Source organism: Triturus cristatus, chromosome 5_2 (assembly GCF_964204655.1).
Source record: "Triturus cristatus chromosome 5_2, aTriCri1.1, whole genome shotgun sequence".
Classification (NCBI taxonomy): Eukaryota; Metazoa; Chordata; class Amphibia; order Caudata; family Salamandridae; genus Triturus; species Triturus cristatus.
In genome coordinates this window covers 782,710,633-782,725,943 of record NC_140588.1, presented here as the reverse complement: position 1 = coordinate 782,725,943, position 15,311 = coordinate 782,710,633, and positions in this window count along the sequence as shown.

Below are 15,311 nucleotides of genomic sequence, written 5' to 3'. Positions count from 1 at the left end.
GCGTTTCAACACCACATCAGGGTTACAAGCGCTATATAAATGCTAATCTTTTTTCCCTTTTCCACCCCTCCCCAACCCTTCTCAATCAAAATAACTGGCTAACATATCCACCACTCAAATTAATTTCATGTTTCACCATTCTAATTCAACACTAATCCTTATGGGTTCCAGAGTAGCGTGCTACTCGCCAAAAAAGCGCTTCAAAACCCAATCAGGGGTAGCAAGCACTATATAAATACAAACCTCTTTTCCTCTTCTATCCTGCCACATACCCTTCTGTATCCAAATAACTGAATAACATATCCACCACTCAAATTACTTCATATTTCACTGAACTCATTTTCAACACTAATCCTTTATGGGTTCCGGAGTAGCGTGCTACTCGCCAGAAAAGTGCTTCAACACCCGTCAAGGGTAACAGGTGCTATATGAATGCAAACCTTTCTTCCCCTTCTATCCCTCCACTATCCTTCTCACTCCAAATAACTAATATCCACCACTCAAATTACTTTCATATTTCACCATACTAATTCACCACTAATCCTTTATGGGTTTCCGGAGTAGCGTGCTTCAACACCCCATCAGGGGTAACAAGTGCTATATAAATACAAACCTTTTTATCCTCTTCTATCCTTCTGCTATCCTTCTGAATCCAAATAACTGACTAACCTATCCACCACTTAAAATTTACTTGCATGTTTCTCTATACTAATTCAACACTAATCCTCTATGGGTCCCAGAGTAGCGTGCTACTCGCCAAAAAAGCACTTTGATGCCTCGTCAGGGGTAGTAAGCGCTAAACAAATGCAATTACAATACAATTAAAATACAATACAATTAATTAATTGGTAATTATGTTAATTGTCTTAATTATGTAGGAGTGGTTTGTGGGTTTATAGGGGAATAGGGTGTGAAATGATTTATTTAAAATTCATCAATAAATAATTGTTGATTAATGGTAATTAATTAATTAAAAATTATATATGGAAATTGTGTAATAAATTAGAGATGTGAGTTGTGGGGTTTATAGTTTTAAAGGGTAGGAAGTAAATTAATTTCAAGTAATTAATAAGTTGTTAATTGATAATAATTTAATAGTGTTAAATTAGTTCTGGAAATTATGTAATTATTTTTATGTGTGTGTTGTGGTGTTTGTTGGTGTAGAGGGTGGAAATTATTTAAAGTTGTCTTAATTAATAAATATTTGCTAAGTTTTATTGATTTATTAATTGATCTATTTTTATGGTAAATGCGTACTTTTATTTTGTGTAGGATTTTGAATGTATAGGGGTAATGTTTGGTGAGTAAATTAATTTTGATATTTTTAAATTGATTTTTAATTAATAATAATTGTTTATTTGATAATTAATTATATTAATTATGGAGGTACACTTTTATAGAAATGTAGATGTGTGTTGTGAAATGTATGCTGTTATAGGGTAGGAAATAAAAAGCATTGTTTTTGTGTAATAATTAATGTTTTTGATCATAATTAAGTTATATTAAATATAGTTATGTGTTTGTACAATGTTTTTTAAATTTTATAAATTAATGTTTATAGTTAGTTTTTAGTATTTTTAACATTATAATATGTTTCTATCTTTTGTAATTTTTTGTATTTTTCTATATATTTTATTTTTGTGTTATTGCCAATTTTTGTATTGTAGTTGATATTTTGTTTCTTTTTCATTTTGAATTTATTTTTGGGAAATATTCATTTCAACCCTATGTCATCCAACAATTTCACTACTGTTGCAATCACTGGAGTGGGAATAGTAATTACTACTCCTACGCTATCCAACATTTTCCCCACTGTTGCACTCTCCGGGGTGGGAATAGTAATTTGAACCCCTCCGCTAGTCAACACTTTCCCTACTGTTGCACTCTCTTTAGTGAGAATAGTAATTTTTGCCCTTTGTTATCCAACACTTTACCTACTGTTGCACTCACTGGAGTGGGAATAGTAATGTTTTCCCTTACCTTATCCAAAACTTTCCCTACTGTTGCACTCACTGGAGTGGGAATAGTAATTTTTTCACTTCCGCCATCCAACAGTTTCCCTACTGTTGCACTCACTGTTCACTGTAGTGGGAATAGTAAATTGTACCCCTCCTCTATCCAACACTTTCCCTACTATTGCACTCACTGGAGTGGGAATATTAATTTTTACTCCTACGCTATCCAACACTTTCCCTACTGTTGCAGTCTCTGGAGAGGGAATAGTAATTTGAACCCCTCCGCTATCCAACACTTTCCCTACTGTTGCACTCTCTGGAGTTGGAATAGTAATTTTTACCCTTCACTATCCAACACTTTCCCTACTGTTGCACTCTCTACGCTATCCAAAATATTTCCTTCTATTGCACTTAGTGGAGTGCAAAATGTAAGTTTAAAAATGTATAATTATTTTAACAATTTATTTAATGATATAATGTTTTTATTATTAGAATTTGTGTTATAGGTGTATGTATATATATTTTTTAATAGTAAATTGCTATATATTTTTTATCTTTATAATCAAAATTTAGCACTTATTATATGTAATAAGGTAACCCAATACTATCCAATGGGAGAGAGAGGCCTTACTGTATTGAAAAATGAGTTTTTCACTACCAGGAGATGTAAAAATTGAGGGGCAGATTTATAAGAAAGTGCTGCAGTGCGACACCGCAAGCCCTTTGGCTGTGCCACGTTGCAGCACTTTCAAAGCACAGGAATGCAACATATTTACAATAATATGTTGCATTCCTGTGCTCTCCCCTGTGCTGGCACACAATGGGCTGCCATACGCCAACGCAGGCACCCTTGCACCATGATTAAAGGATGCCTGCGTCACGGGGATGGCGTTTTTCAACTTCTATGTGTGCTGCATTAGCAAACATAGAACTTGTAAAACGTAATTTTTTTAATGATTGTTTATATGCAGGAAGGGACACCTTTCTGTACATAAACTATCACTAGAGGTGATTACCTCTTTCTATATGTGCTGCATTCTGCAGCACACATAGAAGAAGGAAAAAACCAAGGAGAAATGAATAAATTTCTCCTCGTTGCGCCTCCCTACACCTCCCCTGGGGAGGGGTAGCATTTAGACGCATTTCCAGGTATACGATTTATCATAAATCTGGAAATGTGTCAGGTTCCATGGGTGTTGATGGGGGAACACCCACAGCAGCACACATGGATCGCCCCTTTCGCGCAAAGTGCGTCGTGTAATAGGGCCATATTTACAAGGACAGGAAAAGCCACGCAGGGTGCCTTTTCCTGTTCTTGTAAATATGGGGCAGTAAAATGCGCCGCCGGAACGTCATGAAAAGTAATTCACCGGTGGCACAAGGGGCTTGTAAATCTGCCCCTGATTTCACACTTCCTATTTTTTAAATACAAGGCATCCTGCCCTATGGGCCTTCGGGCCTACCTTAGGGGTGACATATGTATTGAAAAGGAACAATTAGGCCTGGCAAAAGGTTTGCAAGGTCGAATAAGCAGTTTAAAACTGCACGACAAGCTGCAATTGCAGGCATGAGACATGATTTAATGTGCTACTTTAGTGGGTGGCACAATGAGTGCTGCAAGCCCACTAGTAGTATTTTATTTACTGGCCGTGATTACATGCAGTAACACTTTACTAGAAACTTACAAGGAAACTAAATATGCCAATCAGGCAATCTTACCATGTTTAAGAGTGTGAGCACCAGCCCTTAGCACTGGTTAGCAGTAGTAAAATGCACAGACTCCTACTGCCAACAAAAACGAGTTCAGAAAACAGGAGGGGTGAAGATAAATTGTTTAGGGGAAGCCCTTACCAAGGATGTCAGATCTTACACGCTGCTTTTGCCAACTATGATGGGCCATTCACAGGTGTTCTTTAAACTCTGTTAATCTTCGACTGGTAGAGACAGATATAGCTCTCTCTGTTACTGCAGCACTGTTCCCATCAAAAGTGCAGTTAGCACCTTCACTAGCATCAGCACATTTTAAAATAATCTGGTGCACTGTCCCAGTCTGACCAAGGTCTGCCGAATAAGGGTAAATTGTGGCACGGTCCTGGCCAGTGCACCCAATATGTAATCCCACTCTTAGTATCAATATTTTAATTTGTAATCCGGTTCTTTATAGAATAATATAGTAACCTGTTAAGAATACTAAAGCCAGGGTAGTTGCTTGGCTGTTACTTCAACACAAAGGGCCTTATTCTGATGCGGTTTGGAAAGCTTCCAGACCGAATCGGTTTGGAAATGGTTTCCAACCCACTCAGATCGGGAGAGTCCGACAGACCGAGTACGATGCATCCGGATGCTTCCAGATACGATTTGGTTGGACTGCCTTTGACTTCAATGGGAGCCTCTGTTCCTAACCTCATCGTAATTGGGCTCTCGGTTGGGAAGACACGTTCCCGATCTGATTCGGAAGGAGCAAATGCCATTGGTAGGCTGTCCTAACCGCATCGTAATCAGGCCCTAGGTGGGAATGCTTTCCTAACCGCATCGTAATCAGGCCCAAGGTGGGAATCAGGCCCAATGTGTATCACATTCCAGGTAAAAGGACATTGATAGTGAGATTGTTGTCATCGGGTCATATATTCTTTCAGGCATTAATTTAAACCCTTATACCATTAGTATACACCGAAGCATTTTAGGTGGGTGTTTCACATGTCATTAAACCACGGCTGGCTTCTTGATAGTGGCATTTGATGTCTCTAATACAAATATCAAACATGTAAATATCAAATCACAACACCATGATCTATGGACAGACAATTGTATATCCCTGCTGAAATGTCTACTTTCTCTTTTTAACGGTCGGCTCCAAATAAATCTCATTATCGCTTGCATGTTGGTTTTTAGAAATTCAAAAGAAAGTACTCTAGTTTCTATAAATGCACCATTCTAGATATTAAACACGTCATTGCTATTTCTAATTATTTTGTTTTACTTCCTCATCAATGAATCCAGAGAGTGAAGCATTCTTATTTGCGTTTAAAACTTGCCAAGAAAAATGTGTATAATTTAACAGGATTACGGAAAGAGCTAAGGGCTAAATAATGTTTTTTTTTTATGTATTGGTTTATTACCTAGCCACCTTTGGAAAATGCATTAATCATTAAAAGAATAAAGGTTTCGACCTCTGATAAAAAAAAGCACATTAGAGCAACCAGGAGGAATAGAAATGTTTCATCTTAAGCCTTTTCATTTTTTGATCAATTTTGGGTCGATAGAAGGTTCAGCGTGAAACAAAGGGGTCACTTACAGATCACCTTGCTAAGCTCGACAATCCGTCACAGGTCACAGTAGCAGGGCCATCTGAAAAAGGGCCTTCTCCCACCTGAATTGTATTTTTCCTTGAGCTGATTCTCCTTAGTCAAAAAAAAGTTTGATGTTCCAATGAATTGGCTGCTCTAGGTTTCATGGAGGCAGTGACAGTGCCTCTGTAGTGATGGTTAGATCACAGTTTCCACTGGAAAGACATTATGGTCATGATAACGAGGTTAGGTGTGATTTATTGCACCTGATAAATAATGATACCACAGTGCACATTATTTATCGGGGTGGGGTGGGAGGGCAGGTTATTTATCGGATGCGATAAATAACACCACTTTGAGTCGGGGGGCCTGATATGCAGAATTTGGGAGCATATCAGCAAGGGCCGGCGATAATTATCGCTCAGCGCGCTTAGCGCGAGGGTAATTATCGCCGGCTAGCTCTGAATTTTATCGCTGAGATAGCGTGCTATCAGCAACACTTATCTCAAAAGCGATAAAATTCCAGGCGCAAGCTGCCAAATGTGCGATTATCGCTGGAAATACAGCGATAATCGCACAAAGTTTGGCGATAGCTTGCTGATGGGGCAGGCCAGACTTAACCATGATATCCACCTTCCATTGGATACCATGGCTAAGTCAACCTAAAAGCAGGCGTAAGGAAAGTAGCGATAAACGCGGTTAGCGCTACTTTTCTTATCGCTATGCTTGTTAGCATGGCCATTGATAATTGGAGAAATGGCGGTTAGCGACATTTCTCCAGTTATTTTGGTACGAAACGCCCACTTTGCTCTGGTTGGAGGTTTCGGAGACTATCTTCCGAAAGGAGCTGAAAACTTGGCTTTTCCCCTCTGTTAGCCCTCCTGTTCAAGCTGTCTCTGCTTTCACTGCCCTGTCCGGAATATGTGCCTCTTTGTACCGCAGCGCAGGGACAGACTTGTAAGTGTAACCATGCGCTTTATAAATGTGTTTATTATTATTATTATTATTAAAGCGGGGCTTTGTTGTGACGGGCGCTAAGTCAGCAAAACACGCAATAGCTTGTCTTTGTCTTTGCTTATAAAGCGATGAAATTATCATCGCTTTTTGCCCGAAAACGGACGCAAAAGCGGCGATAATTTCATTGTGCCGCCTTGCTGATGTGCCCCCAGGAGCTTAAAGCACCAAAAATTATCTGATGCGTTAATTACCTACCAGCTCTTAATTCAAAACCATGAGTAAACTGTTCTTGTACTTCTTGTAATTTATTTTTTTAGAGTTAATCTAATATGGGTTCAGTATTGCAAGTTTTGGACCGATCAGTCAGAAGGGATGAGGGGCTCTAAAAAGGGACTTTTCCATTTTTAACTCCGAAACACTTCTTTACTCTCCTCTACTTTAAAAAGGCTTACACCAAATTTGGCAGGAAAGTAGAGCTTTACTCAAGATCCTTTGGTGTAAACCCGTCTGTAGTTTTCAAGATATTAGCATTTAAAAAATGTGTCCAAACTTAAAAGAGTTAAAAACAATGGCCCATTGGTCCACAGATGGTCTGCAAACTTAGATTTACAAACCATCCATAGATTAATTATAAAATATCATTGAATGTGATTGGATGAGGATGTTTTTCCCATCCATTTAGCATCCACGGAGAAAAGGTTGGATGTCTGGATCCGAAGCCTCCGATTGGCTGGCCACAACTCGAAGTACATAGTCCCCATATCCTGAAAAATAATACTGTATTCATTGTTGTCTCTCTGGTAGTATTAATGCTAATGTGATAAGCAATCTGGCCTGCAATATTGCTTGTCTTTTGTAATTGCATCTGTCACATCAAGGGTGAGGACATTAGCATTTAATTTAGTTTGCGAGGTATAGGTTGCATGGATTTTGTGTGACCTAAGGATATGGCTCAGCCCAATCGGGGCTGGTGGTAGAGCTTAACATTTGACCAGACCCTACGCCCATATTCTTGGCATGGCCACCACCCAATGTACACGGCCCTCAAATCAACCCACTATTTAGTTGCATAGGCAGGCCCTTTTATCGCTCCATGTAGCTGCATGCATTTTTAACACATAATTTTTCAGATCATTGGATCTAGATTTCACGAATACATTGACGTGTCAAGGCACCCTGCTTTGGGACTACAGCACTTTGGTCCACAGACTTGAGGGCATGTTTTAGGACTCTGATTGGACGATGGGAGAAAATGCATCCTTGTGCAGTAGGATACATTAATGTATCAACATTTTAAGTCTATGGGATATTCACAAGACCAGTTTGTTGAAAAGTCTGCAGACTACAGATCAAAACATAAACAAAATCTCTAAATAACTTTGCAGCCTCCCTGACACCTTTATGTAACATAAATATCTCAAAAAGAGCTGAAAAGGTTTATAATCAACAACATAAAGGAGTGATTCCGATCCTGGAAAAACCGGGTACGAATCGTCAGACGGAGCGTTTTCTCCGTCCGACTCGTACCCGGGAAAAATACCTTACAAACATGCAAGTACGATTTATACGGAAACACCATTTCCGTACGAATCGTAAAAAATACCGACCGGCTAAAATATACCCACAATTCCGATCCGGGACACCGCGTACGCGACATTCGCACGGAGTCAGGCAGTGTTTTACGGACCAGCAAGTACGATTCGTACCCACAGCACTTCGCACGGCAATATTTTTACGGGACCCAAAAAGTGCCGGAAAAGCTAAGTATGCCACGATGCACGGCGAAAAGGGGGCCCGGTACGCACCGTACCCCCATCCCTACACGTCCGCACTGTACCCCCAGCCCCCCCCATGTCCGCACCGTACCCCAGCACCCCCCCATGTCCGCGCTGAACCCCCACCCCCGTATGTACAGTGCGTACCGCCACCCCCGTATGTACGGTGCGTACCCCCACCCCTGTATGTACGGTGCGTACCCCCACCCCACCCCGTATGTACGGTGCGTACCCCCACCCCCGTATGTACGGTGCATACACACACCCCACCCCTTATGCACGGTGTGTACCCCCACCCCCCGTATGTACGGTGCGTACCCCCACCCCTGTATGTACGGTGTGCACCCCCACCCCACCCTGTATGTACGGTGCGTACCCCCACCCCCGTAAGTACGGTGCGTACCCCCACCCCACCCCGTATGTACGGTGTGTACCCCCACCCCGTATGTACGCGCTGGGGGTACGCTCCGTACATACGGGGGTGGGGGTACGCACTGTACATACGGGGTGGGGTGGGGGTGCGCTCCGTACATACGGGGGTGGGGGTACGCATCGTACATATGGGGTGGGGTGGGGGTACGCTCTGTACATACGGGGTGGGGTGGGGGTACGCACCGTACATACGGGGTGGGGTGGGCGTACGCTCCGTACATACGGAGTGGGGTAGGGGTACGCACCGTACATACGGGGTGTGGTGGGGGTACGCTCCGTACCTATGGGGTGGGGTGGGGGTACGCTCCGTACCTACAGGGTGGGGTGGGGGTAAGCTCCGTACCTACACAGGGTGGGGGTACGCTCCGTGCCTATGGGGGTGGGGTGGGGGTACAGCGCGTACTTGGGGGGGTGGGCTGGGGGGGTGTTTGGCGCGTATGCGGGCACATGTTTGGACGTCTCCATGGTTGCTATAGGAGTTCGCTCCGTACGGTGTTTTTTACATACGGTTGTGCATTCGGACGGACGGGACGGATTGTACATGCGCGCTCAGACTTCAGTTTCCCGATTCGTACGTAAAACTGTCCGGGGACGTGTCGGACACTTTTTCCGACCCAAGGACGTGTCGGGGAATTTTCCCAATGCGATTCGTATGGATATTTTAACATACGAATCGTACTTGCCAGTTTGTACGGGACTTGTACGATTCGTACGTAAAAAAATCCGGATACGATTCGTACGGGGAATATTTTTAACGGATCGGAATCGGCACCAAAGCATCTATTCTGAAGAAAGTTGGAGTTTCATGGCAAGTTTCATGGCTACTTTGGCATAATTCTATTCATCTGTTTTTGAGATGGTGGTGTAGGGAAAATAAAATAAAATGAAATTGCTGTCTTGCTCTAATCACTTTTCACCAATTGAAAGAATCTGCTGAAAAGCCAGCATAAGGGTTTTTCCTGGCGTTAGGTTGGAAAAAGATGATTTCAGTAGAAAGGCCAGGTGTTTGTGCACTTATTAAACTTTAGGGGGTCATTGTCTAAAAGAGGGACATGGCCAGAGAGTTCCGCAACTAAGCCAAATTGCAGAAAGCTCTTCCACCTAGTTGGGTGTAAAAAATGTGAACAATAGTGTTAGACCTTTAAGCCATTGGGGTCCATTAGGATGTACGGCGGTGGCACCACCGCGGCGCTGGCGGTGCGGAAAAATGCCTTTTTCCGCCCGCGAGCAGCGGACATCACGCCCGCCATATTAGTATGGTCAAACATAGGCCATTTCCCAACCGCCGCGATGCATCGCGCACCGTCAGCAAAGTGTGCCCGCCACCACGGCGGTGGGAGCCAATGGAGACTCACCACCATGCGGAATGACGTCCGCTCCGCTCCACAACTTAGGATGACTCAAGCAAGCAGACGCGCCACAGCGGAGATACCGCCCAACCAGAGACGGCGGAAGCTCGACAGCGGAGTGTGAAAGCAGAGTCCCGGTCACAATCGTCATGGACCCAGCTCTACACGTCTTTCCGGTGCTGTACCTGCTACATCACCAGGAACTCATGGACCGCTGCGGACGCCGCCACAGGAACGCAACAACACAAACACAACACACAACACACGGGCTGACACAGGGTCCAAATCCACATCAGACACCCTAGGGGGGACTGGGACACATCCACAAGGGCACCCACACACCTACCACAAAGTCATCCCGCTGGATCCTGGACACACAGCTACCGCCACCATGCAGCAATGTCCCGGTAACATCACCGCAGCGGCGAACACAAGCAAATACATGCGCACAATGCAGAAGGCAGCACCAATGCCAGGCATGGGCAGGGCACAAAGACCACAGAGCCACATCCCCTCCCACCACACACTAGCACACCCCATGAAGGCACATGCCATGTGCCCCTCCTGTGCACCCTATGTACAACAACAAGCCAGGGCAATACACACCCTGCACCACACAACAAACAATCATGATGACACACACTGCAGGAGTGGCTGCACAGGAACACACAACACACAGCACAGTAGCACAGGGTCAGGGAAACACACACAACACCACACTCAGGGAAATATAAATGAGGACAAGCAACAAATGAGCACATACAAGGAATTAACATCCAATTGGACACACAGCCTGCACAGTCACACATACATACCACAGACGGGGAACAACCTTTACAACGCAACTTTTACAACGCACTACCATTACAACAAAACTGTTACAACGCAAGTGCATTGACAACGCAGGACATTACAACGCAAGTCTTTACATCGACTTGCACTAGATGGCGTGCTAACATTAAAAATAGTGTAGTTTACTATCCGAACACCTTCCCTACTGTTACGTGGACTGGAGTTGGAATAGTAAATTACACTTTTTTAATGTTAGCACGCCATCTAGTGCAAGTCGATGTAAAGACTTGCGTTGTAATGTCCTGCGTTGTCAATGCACTCGCGTTGTAAAACTTTCGTTGTAACAGCATGCGTTGTAACAGCATGCGTTGTAACGTCATACATCCACCACAGACTGACACACATACACACCTCATATGCCAACAGCAATGGAGCACAACAAATATGGAAACCAAGCTGGTCTGCACACAAATGGAAGGCCATGGAGACACAACAAGCATGTGTACATCACATCAACACAAGGAACAGAGCACAATACCCTCACACCATCAAAGCAGACATGGCTGGCAGAGTCAGTGAACACAAACCACAGACAGCTCAGTGCAACAACACAGGGAGACAGCACGGCAAACCATGTATAGGCACAAGGATGAAAGGAAGGCACTGAAGTCAAACTGTGAACAGCCACACATCCATACAACTACTTCACAGGAGTACACCAGCAGCACTACACACAGGGACCATCTACACACCTCAGGACTGACAAACACCAGTAAGAATCGACACACATACCCCTCTCACACCAGCAGCACACAACACCAGTGCCAAACACACTGAAGGCTGGCAATACCTGACAGTCAATACACACACAAACAACCACACACCCTGGGCTCAGCCACAAACATCACACAAACACACACAGGGATGCCACCACAAATGTGGAAACAAATACAACAGACAAACACATAGCCCAACAGAAACACACACAGAGCCACACCAACAACAACAGACATGCCCTGTGCAGCTAAATTGGGGAAAGGCAATGGGAGCACAGACACAACAGGAGTGCACAACCTCCTTACTCAGGAGCAATGCACAGACAACATACCACAACACACCCAAGAAGTGCACCATCACAGAAAAACACAGCCACAGCAAACAAACAACAGATGCACAGGTAGAACAATCACATAGCAAACACAGCAGGACATCAGGGAATGCACACCAGGCAATCACAAGGCAACAGGCAACATACGCACACAGCACAGCATGCACAACAAGCTGTGTGTGCACACCAAGCATACCAGACACACACAGACATCAGTGACAGAACAGCATCCCACACAACACCATACAGCACAGCACAAAGACAACAACACACCTAGGAAGTGAAGCAAAAATACAAACAACACACACACATCCAACACAACACCCAATAGATGCACAAGTCTGGGACACAAAGGTGGAAACAACTTGACCACAGGACTGGGCGGCACACACAATTGAACTGCATAGGAGCAACCATGACTGACAAACAGCACCAGAACATCACACATGACCCATTGGGGAAATGCCCTGAGTGACACATTGACCCTGGCCAAAGAACAGCACCACAAAGCACAGTGTCACAAATGAAGTCATGGGGAGGCACACACACACATACAAACCAAGGGGACAGCTCACACCAAAGTGAAGTGTACTGCGTGTCAGTAGGGGACATGGCAGGAGTGTACCATACCCAAAGAGAGGGAGTGCAGACCCACAATGGGTAGGCAGCTGAAGCACAGATAGGGGATGGCATGCCACACTGGAGGCAAGAAGGCACCATGTGACAGCAAGGCATGAGAAAACACAACCACAATGGCAGTGTGGAGCAGCATGTCTGCACAATCCCCACAAACAGCCACCAGGCACATGGATGTGCAACAAAACACAACACTGACTTGCCAGTAACACTCTCTGAATACTCACAAGTGACAAAAACAACAAGTAGGAGTCAGAGAGAACTGCAAGGACATACCAACACACTGCACAGTGCACAACATACAACTGGCGTCACTAGGGTTGGTTTCACCCTGTGCGGGTAACTCATGGTGTCACCCCCTCACGACTTACCGCATGGGCCTCCTCCGCACCGAGTCCGCCAGTGGACACAGTTGGCAAATAACGGGACCATACAAAATCCTTAGTAACGTTTGCAAATGTAGGTCCCATATTTACAAAATGTGCCTGTTAACAACAGTGTGATAATGACTCATTAATCAGGTTGTACAGTGGGCTACCTGCTAGTCAACAGTTTATTGGAATTTATAATATCATAGGTATGGTACTTTGTACTGGTGTGGTGTTCCCACTATCCAGCAACACGATATATCAGTGGTCGAAGTGGGGGAACAAAAGTAGGGGAACTGTGGGCGGAGAATCAGAGGGCGGGAATAACCCAAGGATTGGATCAGTGGGCAGAGCCAGAGGCGTGGCCAGAATGCGCAAACATCCCAATTTTTTGTATTTGTTTGGTTTCACTGCCCAGTTTTATCAACCAATGGATACACATGATTATTCAAGGTTATAATGAGTTATTGACAGTAAAATGTATTCACAAAGGGGGATATGCTTCTAATCACAGAATGTCCCCAAATACGATAAAATGTGGAAGCACACACCATTTGTCTCCGAGCCATGGAGTTTCTGTCATCAGCACTTCTCCCTTTTCCAAAACAGCAGTTCAAACATGAATGGCTAAAAATCCTAGTTTGCAAATGTTTTCTAAATAATAATGGCTCTGCCATATTTGCCTCATAATGCAAGATCTGCAGCATGATCTGACCATTTAAAATAATAAATTGTTTGTAGCTCAAACGTATCAAAAGTTGAGGGAGGAGCCTAGCGCTTGACCAAGATGGCCGCGTGAGCTTTGAGCTCCCGAGACCCTCGTGCCCTCCGTCGACTATCCTGTCTCTAATCCTGTTTGCATGCATGGCATCGTGCAGATGACTTGTCAGGGAGGCGATTGATGCTACCCGCGGTCGGATCGCCCACCGGGAACCGGAGTTATGCATGGCGGAAGATTGAGGCCTATCTCCGAGGGATGCCAGGGGCTAGAGTTGGCAGGATGCCCGACCTCTAATTGAACAACAGCGGCCAGGCGAGGTGTGAACTACCGGACGGAGGTCCCCATCCTTTCACTTTCACTTTCTCGCCCTTTGTTTGCCCTGCCTAGGGAGTGCTCTCGGCTGCTTTATTATCATTTGGACGCTCTGCACGCTACTCTGGCGGCCCACTGCAGGACTGAGAACTCCTGCCTCCTTTTGCTGAGAGAGGGTCGTCCTGTTTGAACCGACCTGCTTGAGCCAACCATGTCGGGCAAAGCAGAGGTGGATCGGCTGAAGCCTAAGGCCACCAGGCGGGGAGCCTATACTCAGGCCAATAATATGGACCGCTACGCCCAGCAGAAGGGGTCACCGGGTGGACCGAGCCAGTCGCCGGATGCACAGAAGACTGCCTCACCCTTGGCCCCGGAGCTCTCGCTCCAGGATGTCATGGGCGCGCTCGAAGGGCTGCAGACCTCGATTGGGAGACAGTTTGATGCCCTGGCGCACAAAGTGGATGCCATCTTGGTGGACGTTAATCTGATCCGCGCGGATTTGGGCAAAACAAATGAACGAGTTAAAACCCTGGACCTCAAGACCACGGGCCTCGCTGATGATGTCTCGGAACTACAGACCGAGGTCCGTAAGTTGCGGACCGAGAGTGATCTCGCCGCCCGTCGGCTGGAGGACTTTGAGAGCCGGGCCAGGCGCAACAACGTGCGTGTTATCGGGGTCCCGGAGTCCTCGGACGAGACTTCTGTAGACCTGCTAGTGGAGGACTTGGTGCTTAACCATCTGCAGCCTAAGGGTCTTGGGAAGTTTTTCGCAGTTGAGAGGGCCCATAGAGTGCCGGGTGGTAGGCCCAAGGTGGGAGCCCCACCGAGGCCGATTGTCGCCCGGCTCTTTCATTTTCGAGATCGGGACACTATCCTGCAAGCATCGAGGGTGACGGGCCCGGTTCCCTTCCAGAACGCGTCGGTGAATTTCTATCCTGACTTCACCCAGCAGGTGCAGAGGCAGAGGCAGGGCTTCCTGGGGGTGAAGAGGCGGCTTCGGGAGAGGGAACTGAAATATGCCATGCTCTTCCCTGCCAGACTACGTGTGGTGTACGAAGACCGAATATTCTTTTTTGAGTCGCCTGTCATGGCCGATGAATGGCTGGACGCTCTGCCCCGACGACGGACGGGAGAGGACACTGCCGCAAACGGGGACAGTGGCCGGGATGAACAAGGTTGATGTCTTCGGAACCGGACTGACTCGAGTTGACTCTAGCAAATGACTTGAACAGAATGCAGTAAATACGGAGGGTTGTGGGAGGACGAGGGGAGCTCTTTCCTCCCTTAGGGTTCTTTTTGTAGATTTTGGGTTTGGTAGGGCGACAGGCACACTGCAAGTTGGGGGGGCTTTGTAAGCTGCAGCAGGGGTGCAGGGTGGGGGGGATAGTTGGGATTTTGGGTTGTTGTTGGGGGGTTCGTTTCTGCAAGGCGTATTGATTATTTTCAGGATTGTTCCATGGTGGCTCTTCGGGTGTGGGGTGGGCCTCCTTACGTTTGGGGATGGGGGGTAGGGGTTTAAGTGTTATTAGCTGGAATGTTAATGGTTTGGGGGATCGCATTAAGCGCGGGATTGTTTTGCAATTCTTGAAACGGTCATTGCCGGATGTCGCCCTACTGCA